The sequence below is a fragment of the Periophthalmus magnuspinnatus genome, chromosome 7, assembly GCF_009829125.3.
Source record: "Periophthalmus magnuspinnatus isolate fPerMag1 chromosome 7, fPerMag1.2.pri, whole genome shotgun sequence".
NCBI classification, from domain to species: Eukaryota; Metazoa; Chordata; class Actinopteri; order Gobiiformes; family Gobiidae; genus Periophthalmus; species Periophthalmus magnuspinnatus.
Genome location: NC_047132.1, coordinates 8,133,794 through 8,156,698, shown reverse-complemented (window position 1 = coordinate 8,156,698; position 22,905 = coordinate 8,133,794). Strand labels below are relative to the sequence as shown.

At 41.0% G+C, this 22,905-nt stretch overlaps 1 protein-coding gene across 1 annotated transcript in view; it reads right to left on the bottom strand.

Annotated features, from left to right (window-relative positions):
• Positions 1-22,905, bottom strand: part of plxna2 (plexin A2) — a 418,092-nt gene that overhangs the window by 218,930 nt on the left and 176,257 nt on the right. The window lies entirely within an intron of this gene.

Here is a 22,905-nt window from a genome sequence, read left to right as displayed (position 1 = left end):
CCACATGGTATAAAACATAGATTGACTGTATTAAAAACTAAGCATGTTACACTGAAGGTTTATAATACTTGGTGTGTTCTTAATAACAAAATACTTTCCTCTTTACTGTAGTAATTAACCTATTTTGAGTGCTACTTTTACTATTTTTTATGTATTTTTAAGCAACCATAACCTATTATTATTATTATATATATATATTTTTTTTACTATAATTTTGAGATTTTGACCAGAATGAATATTAGTAGACAGAAATGGTCTTTATAAATGGCTATATAATAAAATAAATAAATAAATAAATAAATAAATAAATAAATAAATAATAATAATAATAATAATAATAATAATAATAATAATAATAATAATAATAATAATAATAATAATAATAATAATAATAATAATAATACAATTATATAAAATAAATAAATAGAAAAATAAATTCAAATAAAAAATGCACAAATCGTCTTTTTTCCCCTTGGAGTTCCTCTTTAAGAATTCAATCATTTCTATATTTTCTGACACCTATAGCCCTTTTCATACACAAACTACTCCATTGACTCAGATTTGGGGCAGGCACAAAAAGAAACAAAACCTCTAAGTCTGTATTTGGGACCTCTAAGTCTGTATTTGGGACCTCTAATTCTCCCCCAAAAACAACAATGATAAAACTGAAAATCCAACATGGCAACTCTCTTTGTGAAGAAACCCGAGCGGTCGGACAGGGATCACAGTCCCGTCTCCCGCCCGAAAAGCTAAATGGCCTCATCAATAACATTGGATGTGCTTATTGACAGCTGAATTCATCCTCATTTGTTCAGGTGTCAATATCAAACGGGGCTGTCTGGCAAAATACTAGCACCATCGCCGTGGTAACAGCTCGCACCTGGCTAACAGACAGCTCAGGCATTGATTTTCTTAAAGCCTAAACCCCCGCGGCTGTCCAAGTGACCCGCTGCCTCTGCAAATCGCATCCTGTAGTGTTAAACTGAGATGGATACACAGAATACAACACAGTAGTATTAGTATTATTTCTACTGTGTTCATCTTATTTGAAGTACCATTTTAAAGCAAAAACTTGGAACTTTCTGGAGGTGGCTCTGCACTTTTTCACATTCAAGACACCACTCAGAGACAGGGAGCATGGGGGTAAAGTGTCTTGCCCAAGGACACAACACCAGCATTCATCTGTAGGAGCTGGACTCGCACCACCAACCTGTGTGTCAATATCTGTTTTATGCCATAATGTGGAACGTCACAGCCAATGAACCAACATTTCCATGGAGATAAACAGGAAGTGGTTGTGCTCTAGGCAAAATGAGAGTCAGGTTTGCGGAGAAGCAAGCCAAAAAACCAAAAAAAACAAAATGAAAAAAACAACAAAAAAACAAAACACGATTATACTTTGTCTATTCTTTGGATAAATGTTACACAGTTGGGCTTTAATATTCTAGTTCAATTGCTATATTTTTAGTTGTATTAATGAATTATCCTACTTTGTGTCTCAAAACTGAACCTTTGAGGGTCACAAGGCGCTGAGCTGGGGGTCGTCGGGTCATTTGATGATAAATTTAAATAAAAAATACCATAGTGAATGCAATCTTTTTTTACTGCAGGTGGTCTCGGGTCAGTCACTTTGTTATCGTGGGGGTCCGGGCCTTAAATATTTAGGGACCCCTGTTTTAAATGGACATTATGAAAACAGCCACAGACACAATACAGCGTCTGTTCAGTGTGTCTCCTGTTTGTTGTTGTGCAGTGAGGAGAGAACACATGCTCAGGAGCGCGGACATGTTCCCTGCGCTCCGATTGGCTGAGAGGAGGGCGGGACTTTAGGCAGCTGTGTGGTCCATATGTGGCATGTTTGTGCTGTCAACAATCACATCACACCGACATACACACAAGAGGAACTGTATCTGCATAATACAAACAACAGCGTGTGAGGACGCCGACGGCAATGTTTGACCTGAATTGTAGGTTTAACACAGAAAGAAATGTGTTTTGATTTGGAAAATTAGTCGTGTGTAAAGTGATCTGCGTATGATTTTAGTTTTTTAGATGTTTTGTTTCAGATGCTCGTCTCGACACGTTTTATCCAGGCTTTGACACAAAACAGTTTGAACCATAGACTATATAAAGAAGTGGACTACAGTCAAATGAAGATCTTCGAGGCTAGCAGTTATAGCACCGAATTTGGAGCCATATTTGGAATTTCGATTGCGAGTATCATAGCAACCAAAGAGCCAATCTGGAGCGAGGCTGTTGAAGGTAACGCCCTTTCCCACCCATACTGCCGGTTTAGATGGGCGCTTAGCAACACTGTCAATCAAATCTGTTGCTAACGCTAGCGGAAGTGATATCGTGGGAAAAAGGTGCCTGATTTGTTTGTTATTAATGTCCATATCTTGATTTATGGCGGACACAATAGTAAAATCTACCTTTCAATGGTGGATGAAGTACTCAATTTTGTTATTTCAGTAAAAGTGCAGATACTAGAGCAGAAAATACTCCAGTAGAAGTAGAAGTATGACATGGAAAAATCCACTAAAAATGTTATTTAAGAGTAAAAAGTAGAAGTATTTCACACAAGTGTTAGGTGTAGTGATATTGAATAAAATTATGCATATTTTTGTCAGCAGTAACAGTACGAATCAATTTCTTATTTCCTATTTTTGTTTGCTCAAAGCCGAAGCTTGAATTCAAAAACCTTAGTGAGGATGTTACCACAAATATAGTAAAATAACCCCTCAAATCATATGGAAAGTACTTTTTTACTTTTCAGTTATGTTAAAAAATGTAGTTGAGTAGAAAGTACACCTGCCAGTAAAAAGTATAAAGTACAGTAAAGTACAGATACCTAAAAATTGAACTTTACTGCATGCACCTCGTGATCTTCCGCCACTGCTATGAGTATCGACTTGTGGACAATTCTATTTGCTGCTTTGATAATGAAATCCCAGACAAGACACAAGGAAACCAGGAGTATTTGTTGTTTAGCACTTCAACTTGTGTGAGAAAATTGGATTGTGGGAAACGTTTCGGAAGCCATAAACTGTGTCAGACATTTTGAATCGACCACATTCCGCCGCCCGAGCCCGAGGACGGCACCGCTGCGGCGGACAGGAGCCTTATTGGGATGTTTTGTCCAAGTGTCACCGAAACACATCTTCAGAGAGAATCACAGAGGCCGGGGTCGAAGTTCAAAGCCCTGGTCGTGTTGGGAGGGGGCTGCGGCGGCGAGCTAACGGGACAGCGTAGGGTCGAGAGGGGTCACGGAGGAGGGTCATTGGGGTGGGACAACGGAGAGCTTGTACTGGAGGAGGGGGCGGCGGACACCCTTTAGAGACCTGACAGCTAAAGGGCGAGAGGGGGTCAAGTGAGTATGAGTGGAACGACATAGCTACGTGGCGGCCCAAGGAATCGTACCGCTAAACTGTGGCTAAGTGGTTTCATGTCGAGAGCAGGATTTGAACCGCCAACCTTTGGATCAGTGGACAAACACACTAGTCGAAAAATTTGTCTTAAGTATTTTGGATTGGCTGCCATTTGTACTATGACAAAAACACAAATCACTATTAAAACGTAACTTTTAGCTCCAAATATGCTCATTTTGGATATTTATGTATTCATTTATGTATTCATGGTGCAATTTGGAGGTCAACTGACCATTCAAAACATACAGAATTTTGTTTTGAATTGTTAATTGCTATGATATTTCTAGCATAGTCTTCCCTTTCATGAGGTACAGCCACAGGTGTGATTGAAAACCCGGTTCGGACATGTTCTAATCCAGGTTTAGTCCAAGTTTTTCCAGTGAAATATACCAGGAAAAGCAGTAACTAGGTGACAGACACTCCACCGGAAAAGTCTCATAGTGCATCTTTAAACCGCAGCCTCCTCTTTTGAGAAATATTGTTGTTTTTTGGAGTCCAGATCAGGCACAAGAGCCAGTTTTTCCAAATGATTACACTGTATATGCCATGAAATGTCCAAAAGGTAAATTCATGAGTGTTTAAATGTGACCCCATTAACTCAATCCACATAAAATATGATGGGCCCATAGACCTTCAGTCCCACGTTCATGGACATTAGCAGCACCACATCAGCCCCAAACACCAAAAGGCTGCATAATAATGAGGCAGAAGCATGTCCGCTAATCTAAACACGGACCAACTGTGAACCAATCCTATTTCCTCAGACGAGATAACCGCTCTGCACATTCCCTATCCCAGTGTAACTACACACACCAGACAAAGGTGTACGGAGGGGTAGAAGAGGGAGGGAGAGAAAGAGGGAGAGGGAGAGAGAGGGGTGGAAGAGAGAGAGGGAAGGAGGGGAAGAAAGAGAGAGATGAGGGGAGAAAGAGAGAACACAGTGGAAGTGAGCGAGAAAGAGAGGGGAAGAGAGAGAGGACGGGGAGGAAGAGAGACAGGGAGGGAAGGAGGGAAAGAAAGAGAGATGGGGGAGAGAAAGAGAGAAAACAGCGGAAGTGAGAGAGAAAGGGAGGGAGAGAGAGGAGGAAGAGAGAGGGGGGAAGAGAGTGTCGAGAAGGGGGGAGAGGGAGAGAGAGAGAGCGAAGTGTAGAAAAGAGAGAGCGGGAGAGAGAGAGAAGAAAAGAGAGGGAAAAGGAGGAGGGTGGAAGAGAGAGAGAAACAGCAAGAGGTGGAGAGAAAGAAGGAGAGGGGAGAGAGATATAAGGTGGGAGAGAGGGAGAATGGTGGAATTGAGTGAGAAAGAAGGAAAGAGAGGAAGGGAGGGAGAGGGAAAAGGAGGGGGGGTGGAAGAGAGAGAGAAACAGAGAGGAGGAGAGAAAGAAAGAGAAAGGGGGAGAGAGAGAACGGTGGAATTGAGTGAAAAAGAAAGAGAAAGAGAAGGGGAGAGACAGAATGGTGGAAGAGTGAGAGAGGGGGAAAGAGAGACAGGGGAGAAGGGAGGAGAGGGGGAGAGAGAGAGTGAAGGGTAGAAAAGAGAGAGAAAGAGATAGAAAAGGGGACAGAGAGAGAAGGGTGGGAAAGAAAGAGAAAAAAGAAAGAGGGGAGAGAGAAGGGTAGAAAAGAGAGGGAAAGAGAAAGAGAGGAGGAGGTGGAAGAGAAAGAGAAAAAGAAAGAGAGAAAGGAGAAGAAAGAATAAGAGAGAGGGGGAGAAAGAGGAGGGGGGAGCGAGAGAATGGTGGAAGAGAGAAATAAAGAGAGATAAAGGGGAAGAGACAGAGAAGGGTGGAAGAGAAGGAAAAAGAAAGTAAGAGAGAGGGGGACAGAGAGAGACAAACAGAAAGAGAGAGAAAAAAAGAATTCATGCATGGATTTCAAATTTCACAGATGAGCACCTTGGAAGAAATTGGCAAGATTGGAAAGAGGGAAAAATAGGACTTCTTTTCTTTGGTGATAATCTGGTGTGCTGTAATGTAACTGTCCCATACACGCAGACAGGGGGAGTTAATGCTATGCTAACGTGATGGGGGGTGGGCATGGTTGGCTAGAGCTCAGGATGTTTTACAAGGCAGCTCAGAGCCTCTTGGTCGCTCATGCCCAAAAGGATGTCACGCTCAATCTTTAAAGAGCTGGCAATTAGACAGCTCCCATTTCACTGGATTCACTGTTATTTTGCGGGCGGCTCACACACGGCTATAAAGCACAGGACAGGCCCACAGCTCCAGTAACAAAGTCAACACCTGTCGGCCCTCTGACCATTCCATTATGACCAGATAAAATGCTCCACTGGTGAGGTCCGAGTTTATCGTTTTGAGCAGTGAGAAAGTGAGACAGAGAAGGTGGTAAGATGAGACATATATCAAAAATACTAGAGCTGTACTGATAAATCGGAAACATTGTGACCAGGGGCAGTGCCAGGAGGGGGGGTTGAGGGGGCACTGGCCTCCACTAAAATGGCCGATGCACCTCTATACCCCCCAAAGATTTTTGTTCCAACCATAAAAGGCTCTAAATCACATATGTCAAACTCAGGCCCAGGAGTCAAATCTGGCCCGGGGTGTAATTATATTTGGCCCGTCAGATCATATTAAATGTGCATTAGAGCTGGCCCACCGGTATATAGTGCGTGCACCACTAATAACTACAAATCCCAGAATGGTTTGATGGTGCTCTGGTGTGTAGTCAAGACTAAAACTAAAGAAATTGTTTTAAAATGTTGAAAAGTTAAAATTAGCAATAGAATCAGTTCAGTATTTGAAGAAACCAGTAATATTCGTAAAAGTATCACATGAAAAAGTCTGTTTAAGTAAAAGTATTAGTGTACCTGTTTAAAAAATGTGCTTAGAGTCAAAAGTAAAAGTATTTCACACAGATTTTGAGATTTAATAAAGCTTCAAATGTAGAGATTTCGATTTTGTAGTTTTTTAGCTTATTTTTTATAGTATTGCTCAAACTACAAATGTGTTAAACATAAACCCATCAGTTTGATTAAAAAATTTAGTTGAGTGGAAAGTACAGATACTGCTCTCAAATGTAGTAAAGTAAAAGTAAAGCGTATCCACATAAAAATGTATTTAGGTAAAGTGCAGATACCTAAAACTTGTACTTATAACTTGTAGGAAAGTACTATACTTGTACTTGTACTAAGTATAGTACTTTCCTACTTTTTACCTCATTACACTCCAACACTGAGTATATAAAAGTATCAAATAAGGAGTTGTAATGTGTAAATCTACAGTACATTTGCAAACACAGTGACACATATGTGAAAGTAAGTTATATTCATGTTTGCAGCTGCCTTGGGGCATATTGGCAGGAAAGTGGCATCTGTACTGTGCCAACCACAGAAAATCATGTACTATTTATTACTATGGAAGCTTTGCAATTCCCATTGGAGTAGACAGTATATTTTGAGTATTTATCCAATCCCATGCACATGAAACCTACTGATGACACAGTTGGTTCCATTACAAAGTCAACCTCTCTGCCTCTAACTGCTTTAATGTGACGATGCTAAACACTTTACTTGTATTGTCTCTTTCTGTTCCCACAAACCTTTTGGTGCAGAACTGAACCCGGGCACAGGTTTCACTTCAAAACCCCCTCAGATGTTAAATCTTGATTGTTTTTCATGAATAATGCATGGCCGTGAGCTTTGCAGACTGGCCGCTGACCAAGGCAAAGCACCATTATACAGTCGGATTCTCCGGTGAGGGGAGCTAGCATGCCAGTGGCTACAACAGCACAAAATAAACGAAAACCCGCTCATAAAATGTCAATAATTCCAGACCCCCATAGACCCCACTGGATACTGCCAGTTATCCCTCGCGCGCTGCAGAGTGTTGATAAAGCCACAACAAAGGAAGCAACCGCCGCGTAGGGAAAGAGCGGAGCCGCAGTTCTGTGCCCTCCGCCCTCAAGTTGTAGACTTTGTAGAAGACTAAAGGAGACGTTGTAGTATTCAAAGATATGAAAGAAGGCGGGGAAGTTGTTGGCTATAGAAGTTGGTTTGCATGTTGAAAAAGCCAGGAGCTGTAGCTGACTAAATAAAACGGGGCTCTCAAAACTATTACGCATGTCTGTGTATCTGACAACTGCACGGGAGTTGTCTATGTCTAAAGCGTCTGTGTTCAGAAAAAACAACAATGAAACAATGGACTTATAAAGACAGGTTAAACTTAACTTAAATCATGAGTTGAATCTGCCTTCTAAGTACAAAAAAGACTACCGTATTTTCTGGAGTATAAGTCACACTTTTTTTCATAGTTTGTCCGGGGGTGCGACTTATACTCATATGTGATTTATATGTGAAATATATGTTTTATTCTTCATTATTATGCATTTTTTGGCTGGTGCAACTTATACTCCGGTGCGGCTTATACCCTGATGCGATTTCTCCAGTGCAACTTATACTCTGAAAAAAAAGCTATACGGTAAAAGGCTACATTTTTATATTGCGCTTTTCCACCTTCAAGGCACTCAAAGTGTTTAACATCAAGGAACCACTCACCCATTATTCACACACATTCATACACCAGTGTACACAGACATTGGAGGCGAAGCGGATTGAGTGTCTTGACCAAGGACACAACGACAGCATTCATCAGTGGGAGCCAGAATCGTGCTGCCAACCTGTGGCTCAGCAGATCTAACCGGGCTACCATTGATATTTATGTTGAAAGCGAGATTCAAACCGGCAACCTCTGGATCAGTGGAGAAACACTACCAAGCTAGTATCGACGAAGTTCGGTCAACGAAGACACAAACAACTGTTCAACTAAACGACTAAATGCCAACAACCCGAGCGTACAGGGACAAAGTGGATTGGCAGCACTGGCATTGGCAACATTGGCGTTGGAGTCGTGGGTTAGCTTTGCTCCAGTCACACATGGATACCCCCTTGTACTTGTTTAACTAGCGCAAAGGTCAAAAATGTGGTTAACGTAAGAATGGGAGGCTATAATGTTTCAACAACAATGATAATATAGTCATAAAAAAGTGAAAAATGACCAAAATATCCATGGTAATAGATCGTTTCTCATTTAGCAATTTTCACAAAGAGGCTGTGGTTTTTGGGCCTTGGGGTGAGATAATGTGGACAATAGCCAGTCGACTGCAGAGCAATGCCAGACCTCAAACACTGGCTCCAATCAGCATGAACAAACAAGCCAACAAAACAAAAAGGGATGTGACATGGATGCACACAACTCTCAGAGAGTGGTTATGCAGCGTTTGGCCTCCAGGGGGCACTGAGAGTCATTTTAGTTACATACAGAAATCAGAATCAAATCAAAGAATCATGATTACTCTGTTTAAATATATCATCACCTTTTTCCATTTAATTGTTTTATGTTGATACACAAAAATAGGTTTAAAGATGATTTATTTCACTCCATAACATCCCTCACTCTATAACACCTGTCACTCTATAACACTTGACACTCTTGTCTCACTCTTTTTCCATTTAATTGTTTTATGTTGATACAGAAAAACAGGTTTTTAATATTATCTATTTCAAAGGCTAATTTAACATATTTGAATAGAAAGGGGACATGATTTAAATAGACACCTGTCACTCCATTATACATGTCAGTCTATTACACCTGTCACTCTATAAACCCTGTCACTCTATAACACATTTGTACACCAAAGTATTTTTATGCATGTCCTTATCTTTATTTATCATAGTTTTTCAATGGCAATACAACTGATTTAGATTCATATTCTAAAATAGGTACAGCATTTCATTTATTTGAGTATTTCTCCTTTACATGCAGTACATCAATCAAACTGACAAAGTGAATGAACGTTGCCAATGAAGTAACTAAGATATATCGGACTATATCTGAATACAGCCTGCAGAGACGTACAACTAATCAAAAACCCAGGGAGCGTGTTAGGCGGTAGTGTACTGGCTTAAGATGCTGCATGTGTCGTTGGTACTGCCTCAATGTCGCAGCAGTACAGGCAGGTGGTGACGTCAAGCCTAGTTACAGGTCAGATCTGCATAGAGGCGCGTGAACTCATAATAAAATGCTTTTCAGTGGAGATGAGCAGAAAAGTTACATAGTTAAGCTTTAAATAATGTGCTAACCTTTTGCCAACTATACCCTCAAACTGAAAAATGAGCAATACAAAGCAGTTTGCAATAGTTTCATGAACCAGCCTAGCCCATACATCTCTATACAGTGAGTTCTGGTGCTTCATATGCTATACTGTGAAGTCTTTATTATTACTTCTATACCATAGGCTCTATCCACTCTGCAGTATATGACAGCTCAAAGTGTGCCGTGTGCAATAGGGCTCACCCCAGTGCCTTCTATCTGCGATGTTCCATTTAATCCAGTGCCTTTGCCTGCATGTTTTTGAGGAGGGCGAAAGATTCAGTTTGAAATCCACAGCTTTTGATGCAATATTAAACCCAGTGAGGTGTTGCAGGAATGTAAGGCTTCTCATATGATGTACACAGTAAAAAGGAAGAGAGAAAGAGAGAGAGATTCACGGAGTTTTAAAGCCAACTTCAAAACTGTTCAGACCACACAGCCTTGGCCTCCAGCCTCTCTCCTCACACCGGACAAAGGGATTTTTGAACATATTTGGAAAACTCATTGCACATTTTTAAGAGTATTACTTTTGGGATAACACTAAAAAGCTTAGTACCTAAAAAATGACTATTGAAATTTTGATTTGCTGTGGGGTAAGAAAAGTTATACAAATCGTTTTTCCACTGACACATCAATCAATTTGAAGAATCATTTTGAAACGCTTTTCCACTTTCAAGGCACTTAGAGCGTTTTACATCAAGAAACCACACACAGCCACCATAGAGTGTATATATAAATGGACATAGTTAACCTGCTAGCTGCCGCGTTGCAAATAGGACGTGAGCATGGGCTGTGCTTCCAGCTCCATCGACTCTGGCTCCAGTTCACTTTCTATTGAAAAACTGTCGCCCCTCTCTCTGTAACTGCAGCTGTCAGGTTCGCCATTTTGGTCTGAAAATGTTTGTATTAACCCGCGCTACATGATCCCGGTATTTTTATTTCGCTATTGTGTCCGTAACTCAACATTAACAACAAACAAATCAGCTGCCTTCTTTCCCCGAGGTCAGTCCCGCTAGCGTTAGCAACAGGTTTGATTGACAGCATTGCCAAGCGCCTGCTCCCTGCTAAACCAGCGATGAGGGGCGTTTTCTTCAACAACCTCTCCCTCCGGATTGGCTCTTTGGTTGCTATGATACTCGCGGTCGGAATTCCAAACATGCAACTGGGCTACAAATTCGCCGCTATAATTGCTAGCGTCGACAAGCTTCATTTGACTAGACCTGAACGCTGTGGGTGTCTTGCCCAAGGACAAAACCTGTGGGTCAGTGAGTCAAACCGCTCCACCAATGACGTTTTACATCAAGAGCAGGTTTCGAAACGCCAACCTTCAGATCAGTGGACAAACTGTCGCCCACATTTGAACCATCATCTCTTTTTTGGAAATGCAGAATCTCTAAATCTGCAGCTGATCCAAAAATAGCTTTAGCCGCGGTCACGCCCACAGGCTCACACAGGCTTGAGTTAGACATGTGATCTGGCAAAAATCCACAGATCTGCACAATGAGAGACAGACAGAGAGCTGCAGGAAAGAGACGGCAGGAGCAGAGTTTATACGGAGTCTGGGGGAACGCAACGCAACTTGTGGCTTTGAACGGCCTCAGCTAAAGTGCAGACAGAGCAGAGATGAAGAACTGTCACACGTCTGAGAACAGGCAGGAAACATTTACAAAGCTAAGGAGGACCGTATGGTATATATGCATTTTTGACAACCATAAAGTCAACATTCAAATTTATCCCGCTTCATGGGAACTTAGTATCTTTACACTGCCTTTAAGAAGCGACTAAAGCCATGTTCTTGTTGACCTTTCACACTTTATTGTGATTGGCTAAGTCAACCTGTCAATCACTCGGAGTATTGTTGGCTGACCAATAAGAAAAATAAAAAAGTCTTTGTTAGAGCCATAGACTATATAAAGAAGTGGACTAAGTGAGTGTGACGTCACCCATAGCGTTCGGCTCCAGTCAAATGAAGCTCAACGAGGCTAGCAGTTATAGCGGCGAATTTGGAGCCGAGTTCCACATTTGGAATTCCGACCACAAGTATCATAGCAACCAAAGAGCCAATGCGAAAAGAGGCTCCTGAAGGTAACACCCCTTCCTGCCCACACCACTGGATTAGCAGAGAATGGGCGCTAAGTAACGATGTCAATAAAACCGGTTGCTAATGCTAACGGGTACGACCTCGGGGAAAGAAGGTTACCAATGTTCATATCTTCACTCACGGACAAAATAGCGAAATAAAAACACCAATCATGTAGAACAGGTTAATATGAACATTTTAAGACCAAAATCATGAGCCTGACAGCAGCAGTTACAGAGAGGGGACAATTTTTCAATGTAAAGTGAATTGCAGCCAGAGTCGATGGAGCTGGAAGTGCGCCCATGATCACTTCCTATTTGGAACACAGCGGCTAGTGCGTTAGCTATGTTCATTTATATATACAGTCTATGGTTAGAGCTTAGAACTACATTCAGGAGAAAATAACAAAAAACACAATATTTGATTTTACCAAAGCAGCAGTAGCAGTAGTTTCAGAATTATTAACTACATAATTAAGTTTTTTAATCTTTATTTATACAGAGAGAGCCCAGTGAGAGTTCTGTTCAAACACAGACAAATACAAATAAAAAACAAAACAAATAACTGCATAAGTCCATTTAAAACATTAAAAACAGGTGCAGGTGTGAGTATAAATCTTCATTACCAGATTTGTAAACTGCATTTGTGGCACCAAAGTATCCCATTTCGCTTGTCCTTGAAATATATTACATTTTCGGGAAGCAAAAACAGCCAAAAGCCCATTTTTTCCCCCATCTCAGTTCCGGTGCAGCTAATCCTTAGACTCATACTCTCATGTGATCTTGTATTAAAAGTTTCCGTATCAATGATTAACAAGTAAGAGAGATATTCTATGAAGTCTATGAAGTACTCTCTTATAAATACATTTCATACAGTGCTGTTCTTGATGGCCAACCTACTTTTTCATAGAGTGTACAGTGATGGGTTTATATTCATCACCTGTTATGAAATGAAGGGCTGAGTGAAAGTGTTTCTAAAGGCTTCAAAGTAGAGGCTGAAGTCTGCGTGTACATTATATCTCCATAATCCAGTGCTAAAAGAAACAATTTCAATGAGATACAACATGTATTTCTAAAGCTAAGAGGAGTTATAGCAGCAGAAGCAGTAGTCGTCGTACCATAGTTGTAGTAGTTTGAGTCTTTGTAGGTGCTGTAGGTATAATAATTACTGCAGTACAGTTACCACAAAAGCAATCGCATTTATAGCAGGTGTAGTAACCTCCCGATCTCTCCTCATGTACACTACAGAATACATATTGTCATTACATCTACAACGATCGGCGTAGAGCTGGTACGACCGAACACAGCGCGCCGTGCTAAATCTTTGGGGTTTGGAGAATAACGGTGACATTTGGGAGTGCGAGCGCGGAGTTTATAATGATCAGGAGGATTAGACGAGACTGAAAAGTGTGAAAACATGAGTGCTGCGGCGAAATGAGCAGCACATATGCAGCAGGTGTGATATATAAGGGACGAGAGACTGTTCGAAAGACTATACACAATCCACCGCAGTACTGTTTGTGGATGTAGAAAATACGTGGAATTACGTTGAGCCTAAAAGCACCGATTAGAAAGAGCTGTTCTGTATTTACGAACCAAAGCGTGTCACAACTTAGCTAAGAAATATGCGATTTGATACGCTCGATTGCCTGAAGTGACTTTCTGAAATCTGAACTCTACGGCTGCTAATAGAAAAACCATCCTGCAGTAAATATGTATCATCCAAATACTGTATCTAAGGTTGGCGTTTGAATCCCAGCGGATGGCGGTTCCAGCTCCCGCAGACGAATGCCGTTGTTGTGTCCTGGGGCGAGACACTTAACCCACCTCGCCCCCAGTGTCTGCGTACAATGGTATTTGAATAAAACGATAAACGATTTTGCTTAACCCTATAGCGTCGGATGCTATCGTCGCTGATACACTCGCAGTTGCGGACTTTCGATTACAGTAACTCCGCAACCAATTTTGCTTTCACGTAAATTCAAACGGCATCTCAAAGCAGAGGCATGGAGCTCTTCAAATATGTTACTGTCATTACGGTAATCTGCTTACGTTGTCCCTCGAAGACGACCAATCAGAGCGCAGGTACACGGGGGATTTTCCCTGGCAGTTTTCAATGTGTCAAAGAAAAAATACAGATGGATATGTAAAATAGAGGTAGTTGTGTGAAAAAATGGAGTACAATCTGATACTTCTTTAACATGATTTTTGTCTATAATGTCCTCAGACATTAAAGGGTTAACTCAAAGCTATATTAGTCCTGGAAGGCTCTGTACCTGACTTCTTTTTTGTTTTACTTCATTTTAAACAGTTTGCCAACTTATTTGCTGTCAGCTAGCATGCTAACTACACACTTCCTGATCCTAAAACAATACAACAGTCTATAATTACATGAATATAGTACAAAGCTGACTTATTTTGACCTCAAGAGCTGCTTATGCAATATATATATATATATATATATATACTGGGGCATGACAAATTTTGCTCAAATACATTGGCAGTGGCAACTATGGGCCAGAAGTTGAGATTTGATCACATTCCCGAGACAAAAACTACATTCATTAAGTATGCAATCTTTCTCCAAATGTTTTTATATCCACATGACGCTGTGGCCTATTCGCTTTCTCTTGGGGATGTAAATAAATGTGTGCGTTTGACTTCACTACAGTCTCACACTTCCTACAGCGCCGAGTCTCACCACAACACAAGGCGACGTGTGAACAGCAGACAGAGCTATTTCCACCAGTGCGCCGCATACCCCCAGGAAACAAATACTGCAAAAAAAACACTACTACTAGAATACAACTTATGGACAATTAACAGTAGTACAAGTGAGACTGGCTGTGAGATCTGGAACTAGAACAATTGAAGCTTTGATAATTAATGACTCGAAAACAATTAAGACATTTTCTTTGATATTACAGTATACTTAGACACTACTACTACTACTACTACTACTACTACTACTACTACTACTACTACTGTAAATGAATGAATAATGCATATAGAAGCATATAGAAAAGTGCTTTGTGAGACTGATGTTTATTTATTTACTACTACTACTACTACCACTACCACCACTACTACCACCACCAGTACTACCACTACCACCACCACTACTACTCACCACCACGACTACTACTACCGTGACCACCACCACTACTACCACCATGACTACCACTACTACCACTACCACCACTACTACCACCACCAGTACTACCACTACCACCACCACTACTACTCACCACCATGACTACTACTACCGTGACCACCACCACGACTACTACTACCACCACTACTGCTACTACCATGACTACTACTACTATTACTACTACCAGCACTACCACCACTACTACCACTACTACCACTAATACAACCACCACTACTACCACCACTACCACGACTACTACTACCACTACTACCTCTACTACTATAACCACCACTGCTACCACCAGTGCAAATGAATGAATAATACACGGAATCATCATGGAGCGTCTTGAAGTGTATGGACAAGCGCTACATGAGACTGATGTTTATTTGTTTATGTATTTATTTACTACTATCACTGGCACTATTGCTGCTATTTCTACCACTTTCACTACTACTACTACTACTTCTACTACTACTACCCTTCCACTCTCCATTCTGTCCTTGTCCCAGTCTATACAAAGAACCTGTTTGTTATTCCGAGCAGGAAACAGATCTGGAGCCAAAATCTGCCCTGCATTTCCGTTTGATATCATCCCGCCTTTGTACTCCGAGACTCCCATCCGCACGAGCTTGGCCTCAGACGCCAGCAGCTCGTCATGCAGGAAAAAACGGGTGTCGAACGGGTGCCAAGATCCAGGCGGGTGCTGTGATGTTCCACGCCTTAAAGCATCGCCCCGGGTTACATTTAGGCGCGCAGAGGTCAAACATCTCCTATGACTTCCCATGGAACATGAGCTGGATGGAAAGCTTGGAAATTAGGTGTTGTCCTGGTGTTTGAAGTATCGTCAGACATCATCACGCCATTTGCCATTTTATAACTTAAAGACGCCCTATGGAACTTTTCTGGTGGAGGATCTGCCACACATATTTGTATTGCTTTATCTGGAATATTTTGCAAATTGGAATTAAACATATGTATCTCCATGGAGACAAGAATATGATGCTACCAGGACAAGTTACAAATCAGGTGGGTGGAGAAAAGAGCCAACATCTTAAGAATAGATGTTTTTAGAGGTGTTTTTGAGCAATAAGAAACATTGAATATGTGCTACATAGATAAGTTAGAAGTCATAATGCAAAACATTCCAGGCAAAGGAATTACATCTCCATGGAGACAGCTAGTCCAGTGTAGATGTACAGTGCATTATAGTGTTGTTTCCTCATCAAAAACAGACCTGGAGTTGTGTTTTGTTTCACATGTTTAACACACAAACCCTGCATATTTAGACTGAGTTCTTCTCTCAAACAGAACACACTCTGTTCCACCTTGTGATGTCATCATGTGGTAATACAGGAAGTGCTCCACTGTGTTTTTAAACTCCATACACCTCCAGTAGAATCATTTGGATGATTTCAACCCTGGAATTGCCGATCTCTACTGAAAAAAAGGTAAAATGTAGCTGTTAACTTGAAAACTACCACTTGATGACATCACAAGGTGGAACAGAGCATTTTGAGCTTTGGAGTTGTAGACAGACTAATAATCAAGGATTACGTAAATATGTGTGAATGAAAAAAAATACAACGCCAGGTCTGTTTTTGAAGAAGAAGAAGAAAACTGAAGAAAAAGAAGAAAACTGAAGATGAAAAAGAAAACTGAAGACGATGACGAAGAAGAAGAAGAACAAGAAGAAAACTGAAGACGAAGAACAAGAACAAGCCGGTTTAACATAATCGAGCCATAGCATAAACTTCTGTCCTGTATATTATACAGTGGAGCCTCATTACGGAGTTTGCACATTAACATATTGATACAGAACAACAAGGGTCAAGGTTGTGAGCGGCTATTTTAGGATCAGATGTGTGAAGTGTCTACAGTGAGCCCGAGCCCTGAGAGAGGAGACGACGAGGCTACACACTGCATAATAATAACACGCACGGCTCATTCAGATGACGAGCAGTTTGAGCCCAACATCAAAAGACTGTTTCATGCTCTGAATAAAGCTCAGAGTAAAGCTGGTGCTAAACAGGGAAACATGTCAGGGTCAACTCTTTTTCTTTTCTCTCTCTTTTTTTTAAATCATCTATTGTTTTGTTTTTGTTTTTTTAAATCTGCCTATAATTGAATGATGTCATATTACAGTTGATGAATGGGTCAAATGAATGCAAAAAATACATAAACATACATTTGGACGACCCTTGTGGTGTGTGACACAAATATTCACTCAAACACAGACTCATACACAGGCAAGGTGTGTCAAATGTCTTGCCTAAGGACACAACAGCAGTTTAATCCTGTTCCATTATTACAGTTGTCATAATGCGGTGCTGGTGGTACAGTTGGAGTAAGCAGATACTACAAGCTTGGGTACAAAGAAATGAAGTACCACCATACTATCTAAAAAAAATGGCATTAGAGCGACAATTTTAATGGAAGCAAGTGGCGAATCGGAAACACTGCCACTGTTTTTTAATGTATTTATTTAATGCAAGACATACAAACATAGTGACCCTACATATATAATAGTGACAAGTGGTGGTAAGACATACAAGACATACAAGACATACCAAGACATAACATGGTTTGTAGACGTAACAGCTATTTACAATTGTATGTGACAAGTCTGTGTTGTATGTGTGTATCTGTATGTGTATCTGTGTGTGTGTGTGACATTTCCGTGATATTAGAGGGGGGTAAGGTGGAGATGGCAGAGGGGAGTGCTAGTACTAGTTTTGTTTTGTTTTGTTTTGTTTTATTTTATTTTATTTTATTTTATTTTATTTTATTTTATTTTATTTTATTTTATTTTATTTTATTTTATTTTATTTTATTTTATTTTATTTTATTTTATTTATATTTTTTATTTGTTTTATTTTTATTTTTTCTAACACTCCCATTTTTAAAGTACCACCATTTCCTCCACAAACAGCAAAATATCTGGTTTTATTCTGCATAAAAACTGCTAACCTCGTAGTTAACTTCTGTACAAACATGTTCTGAAAACTGATTCTTGTGTTAGCTTGTCAGTTCTGTTTTCAGTCTTTTTGTGAATACTTCTGGGTTAAAATGTGAACTTTGAACCGAATCTTATTGTCTGAAAAATCAAGTTTAGATATTTTTTCCAAGATCGTTCAGCCCTATCATTTCTTGCAAGAAACTGAACAGAAACTTTAGCAGAAGGCTTGCCAAAAAAAGGAACAAACTGGCCCAAAACACAGAAACTTTATTATGTTTTATTTTATTCATTTTGTTGTAAGTGAGCAGTACCAGAGGCGGTTGTACGTCTCCTCTTCATCATCTGCTCTCCTGTCAGCACTGCCTCCTATTGTCTAAGTGCGCTGCTCCTGTGGACATTGTGAGCTGGGAGCCCTCTTCTCATTCAGTGTTAAAAGCTCCGATAAAACCAGACGATGGTCATCTATCAGAGGGACCGACGGGCTCGCATGTCACCTGTCTCCGTGGCGACCACTCGACAACTTCTGTACTGGCACTTTTACAACCCATTTCAGTTCTGTACAGCATCGCATAATATTTCTTTCAACACCTTTACTGTCCTTGAGAAACTGGAAGTCCTTTACGAAGTTGCATATTTTAGCACACAATGTAGATTTTTATTTTTGTCTAAAAGAATGAAGGTAGCACAACAAAAAAGTTAGCATGATGTGTTTTTGACTGTATAAAGAAGTGAGTGTGGCATTAACCATAGCATTAGGCTCCAGCCAAATGAAGCTCGGCTAACAGTTATAGGGACGAATTTGGAGCCAACTTCCATATTTGGAATTTCAACCACGAGTATCATAGCAACCAAAAAGCCAATCTGGAGTGAGGCTGTTGAAGATAACGCCTCTTCCTGTCTGAAGACGCCCGATTTGTCTGTTATTAATGGTCATATCTTGATTAACGGACAAAACAGTGAAATAAAAACCCTAAGATCAAAGATCACGTAGAGCAGACATGTAAGACTCAGGCCCGTGGGCCAAATTTGGCCCTCGACATGATTATATTTGGCCCGCAAGATCATATCAAACATGTATTAGAGCTGACCCGCCGGCTGCCGCACCAGTATAGCGCATGCACCTCTCATACTACGAATCCCTGAATGCTTTGCAAATACGTTGCCGCCGGTCCCCATCACTTCTGTTGACACTCATTAGCATCTGCTTCCTGTCGCCTCACTCAAATTTAATCCACCCCATGTTTTAAAATTTTCCAACAAATATTTAGTTTGGCCCGCAACTTAGTCCCAGTTTTTAATTTTGGCCCCCTGTGAACTTAAGTTTGACACTCCTGATGTAGAGCATTTTAAAACCAAAATGACGAGCCTGACAGCAGCAGTTACAGAGAGAGGGGCGACGGTCGATGGAGCTGGAGGCGTGTCCATGCTCACTTCCAATTTGTAACGTAGCAGCTAGCAGGTTAGCTATGTCCATTTATATATACACATATGATCTATGGTCTAAGTAGAAAAAAACAAAAACAAAAAAACCCCAAAAAACATACACTTACTGTGAGCAGGCTTGCTTCTCCACAGATCTGACCAGTAATTTGACATGGTAGCTTCATCTACTTGTCTCCATGATGATGGGATGGGTCAAATGCAGTATATTTCCATATAAAACTTTGTCACTGAGCATACCTTTTTCTAACTTGTAGCATTCGTGGATTTCATAATAATGAAAAGTGAGAACAGTCGCCATAGCAACTAACAACTGAAAACAAAAAGCCATATCGTGTTGATATGGGAACTTTTAATACAAGATCAAATGATTGTACAAGTCTAAAAACTGGCTGCACTAGAACTGAAAGGTAAAAAATACTCCATGGTGCTTTTTAAGGACAGGTGAGGTGTTAAAAGCCTAAAATATCCTGTTACAAACGTGTACTATGGTGTAGCACAGCGCCCCCAGCGGACAGCACAGTGCGATGTCACTTCATTAGACGTGTGAAAGCCTAACCTTGCACTGTGTCACGCGCGGGTCCAGCCGACTCCTCATCACTCACTCTCTCTCCCTCCACTGTCGCCTCCATTCCCCATCCTCTATCTCCCTTTATATCTACGACTCCACACCTCTCCTGTCGCTCCTCTCTTTCTCGGTCGCTCTCTCCCTTCCTCTCCTCTCTCTCTCCCTCTCTCTTCATGCCTCTTTCTTCTCTCTCCTCCACCCTCTCCTCTGTCTCTCTCTTCCCACCCTTCCTCTCTCTCTTCTCTCTCCTCCTTCTCTCTCTCTCTTTCCCTCTCCCGATTCATCTCTCTAATCTCTCTCTCCCTCCCCCTCTCCCTTCATGTATCTTTCTCTCTCTCTCTTCTCTCACTGTCTCTTACTGCCCTTCCTCACTCTCTCTCCTCTCCCATTATCTCTTACTGCCCATACTCTCTCTCTCTCCACACCCTTCCTCTCTGTCTTCTCTCTCCTTCTCCTCTCTCTCCCATTCATCTCTCTCTTCTCCCTCCCCCTCTCCACCTCTTCTCTCTCTCTGCCCATTCATCTCTCTATTCTTTCTCCCCTTCTCTCTCTCCCCCTTTCTCCTTCTCCCTCTCCTCTCTCTCCCTTCCCCATCTCTCTCTTCTCTCTCTAATTCTCCCTCTCCTCTCTCCCCCTTCATCTCTCTCTTCTCTCTCTCCTTCTCTCCTCTCCTCAATTCCCTGTCTTTCACTCCTCCTCTCTTCCCCTGTCCTGACTGTCCGCCTCGATCGCCCTCCTCCCTCTATCTCCTCCCCAGCAGTTTCACCCTGTCTCTCTCGTCTTTCTCTCTCGTCTTTCTCTCTCTTCCCTCTCTTCTCCTGCCCTCATTGTTCAGTTTCATTATCAAACGCTGTCACCGTGTCCCCCGCTGAGCCGTGTGGGATATTTATAGCCGGGCTCTGGGTGGCGAGGAGCTGATGAGGAGAGTGAGGCCATCTCAGGCACCGCTGGAGACTCGGTTTAAAGCCGCTTAAACCAAAACTGCTTTGGCACATCCTGGTCAAAGCTGCGACGTCATTAAGACTCATACGCTTCATCAGGACAATACAAAGAACAGAACTTTACTCTAGGATTATTCAGTGCTCAAATATATTATCACATGTTTTTCCATTTAAAGATGTGTTATGTAACTTTTCTGGTGATGTTAAATGTTCCGCAGTAAGGCATTGACCTTCACTATATCCATAATATCCATAAGCCATATCACAGAATTGGATCACTGTATAAGGCCGCTTAAAGGTCCCGTATTACACTTTTTTCTGATCTGTTATAATGTTGTTTCCTCATCAAAAACACATCTGGAGTTGTCTGTTTTGTTTCATTCACACATGTTTGACTAACACTACATTATTAGTCTGCAACATCTCCAAAGCTCAAAATGCTCTGTTCCACCTTATGATGTCACAAAGTGGTAGTTTTCAAATTAGCAGCTGCCTTTTACCTTTTTTACACTAGAGATCATTAATTCCAGGGTTGAAATTATCCAAATGATTCTAGTGAAGGTGTATGGAGTTTAAAAAAACAGTGGAGCACTTCCTGTATCACCACATGATGACATCACAGAGTGGAACAGAGTGTTTTCAGTTTGAGAGAAGAACTTAAAAATTAACCTGCTGGATTTGTAGGTAGGCAAACACGAAGCAAAACACAACTCCAGGTATGTTTTTGATGAGGAAACAACATTAAAACATGGAAAAAAGCTTAAAATATGGACCCTTTAAGTCTCATCTGAAAACAAACCCAGCAAACTCCGTCAAACTGTCCCACATGAATCATCCCAAATCTGGACCAAACCAATTATAACTTTGTCAGCTTGAATTTAGTCATAGTTCCAGTCTTTTTTTTTTTTTCTAGTCACATTTTTGGTGAATAAAAACTAAAAAACAAGCATCAGTAATGACTAAAACATACAAGTGTAATAATAATGTATAATGTTGTTTCCTCATCACAAACAGATCTGGAGTTGTGTTTTGTTTGTTTGTTGTGTGCCTTGTGAGTCCCGTTCACATGACTCGTTGCGTCCAATCAGGGAGCCACATTAGCCGGCAGCAAACCACACACTCAGGAGGTATGGGGCTAGCGAGAAGAGCGTGCGAAGCCGGTACCGTATCATTGTGAGTGAGATTTGATTCCATGATATAGAGTGGAATTGGGCAGGTTCTCATACTTGGATGGTGAGCTATGGAATAACCCTCAAGCCTAAATCTGAAGACCTTTCTCTGCATCAAACTACATCTGCTCTGGTCAGACCAGGTCAGCGGCTTACTGTAGCCAATCTTTCTGCCTCGCATCCCTCAACGTCTGGTCAAACTGACACAGTCTACAATCTACCTCAACGTATTTACGAAATATGAATGTGTTTGAGCTCTTAAGCCACTGGTGTCAAACTCAAATTCACAGTGGGCCAAAATTAAAAACTGAGACAAATTCATGGGCCAAACTCAATATTTACTGAAAAACTGACTGCACCTGATTAACCTTTTCATTGGAAAACAAACCTTAGTTTAGCTTTAACACAAAATCTGGAACAACTCAAGCCTGATACTACAAACAGAGAGAAATTAAATTTGAAATAAAAGATAAAAGAATAAAGAAGATAAATCATGTGTCTCTCTGTAGTAATTGATTTGCCTGAGATGACTAGTAGCTTGTTTGCTAATGAGTGTCAACAGAAAAGGAGGGGCACTTGCCGGTCTCGAGTACATGGCAGCGTATTAGCATAGCATTCTGGGATTTATAGTATTAGTGGTGCATGCGCTATATAATGGCAGGCCAGCTGTAATGCACATTTGATATGATCTCACGGGCCAAAGATAATTACACCGCGTGCTAGATTTGGCCCCTGGGCCTGAGTTTGACATGTGTCTTAAGCTGATCGCCTACAAACTGAACTCAACGGGGAATACTAGAATCATTTGGTTGATTTCAGCCCCAGAATTGCCAATCTCTACTGAACTAAAGATGGCTAAAATGTTAACTTCAAAATCAAATAATGCAGGATTACTCAAACATGTGTAAATGAAACAAAACACAACTCTGGGTATGATTTTGAAGCTGTAACAACATTGTAACATGGATAAAAGCTCATAAGAGTCCATTTTGTGTAATATAGGACCTTTAATAGACTTTGACGACAGCTGTGACCATCTCAGACTCTGCAGTAACTTCATCACATTCAC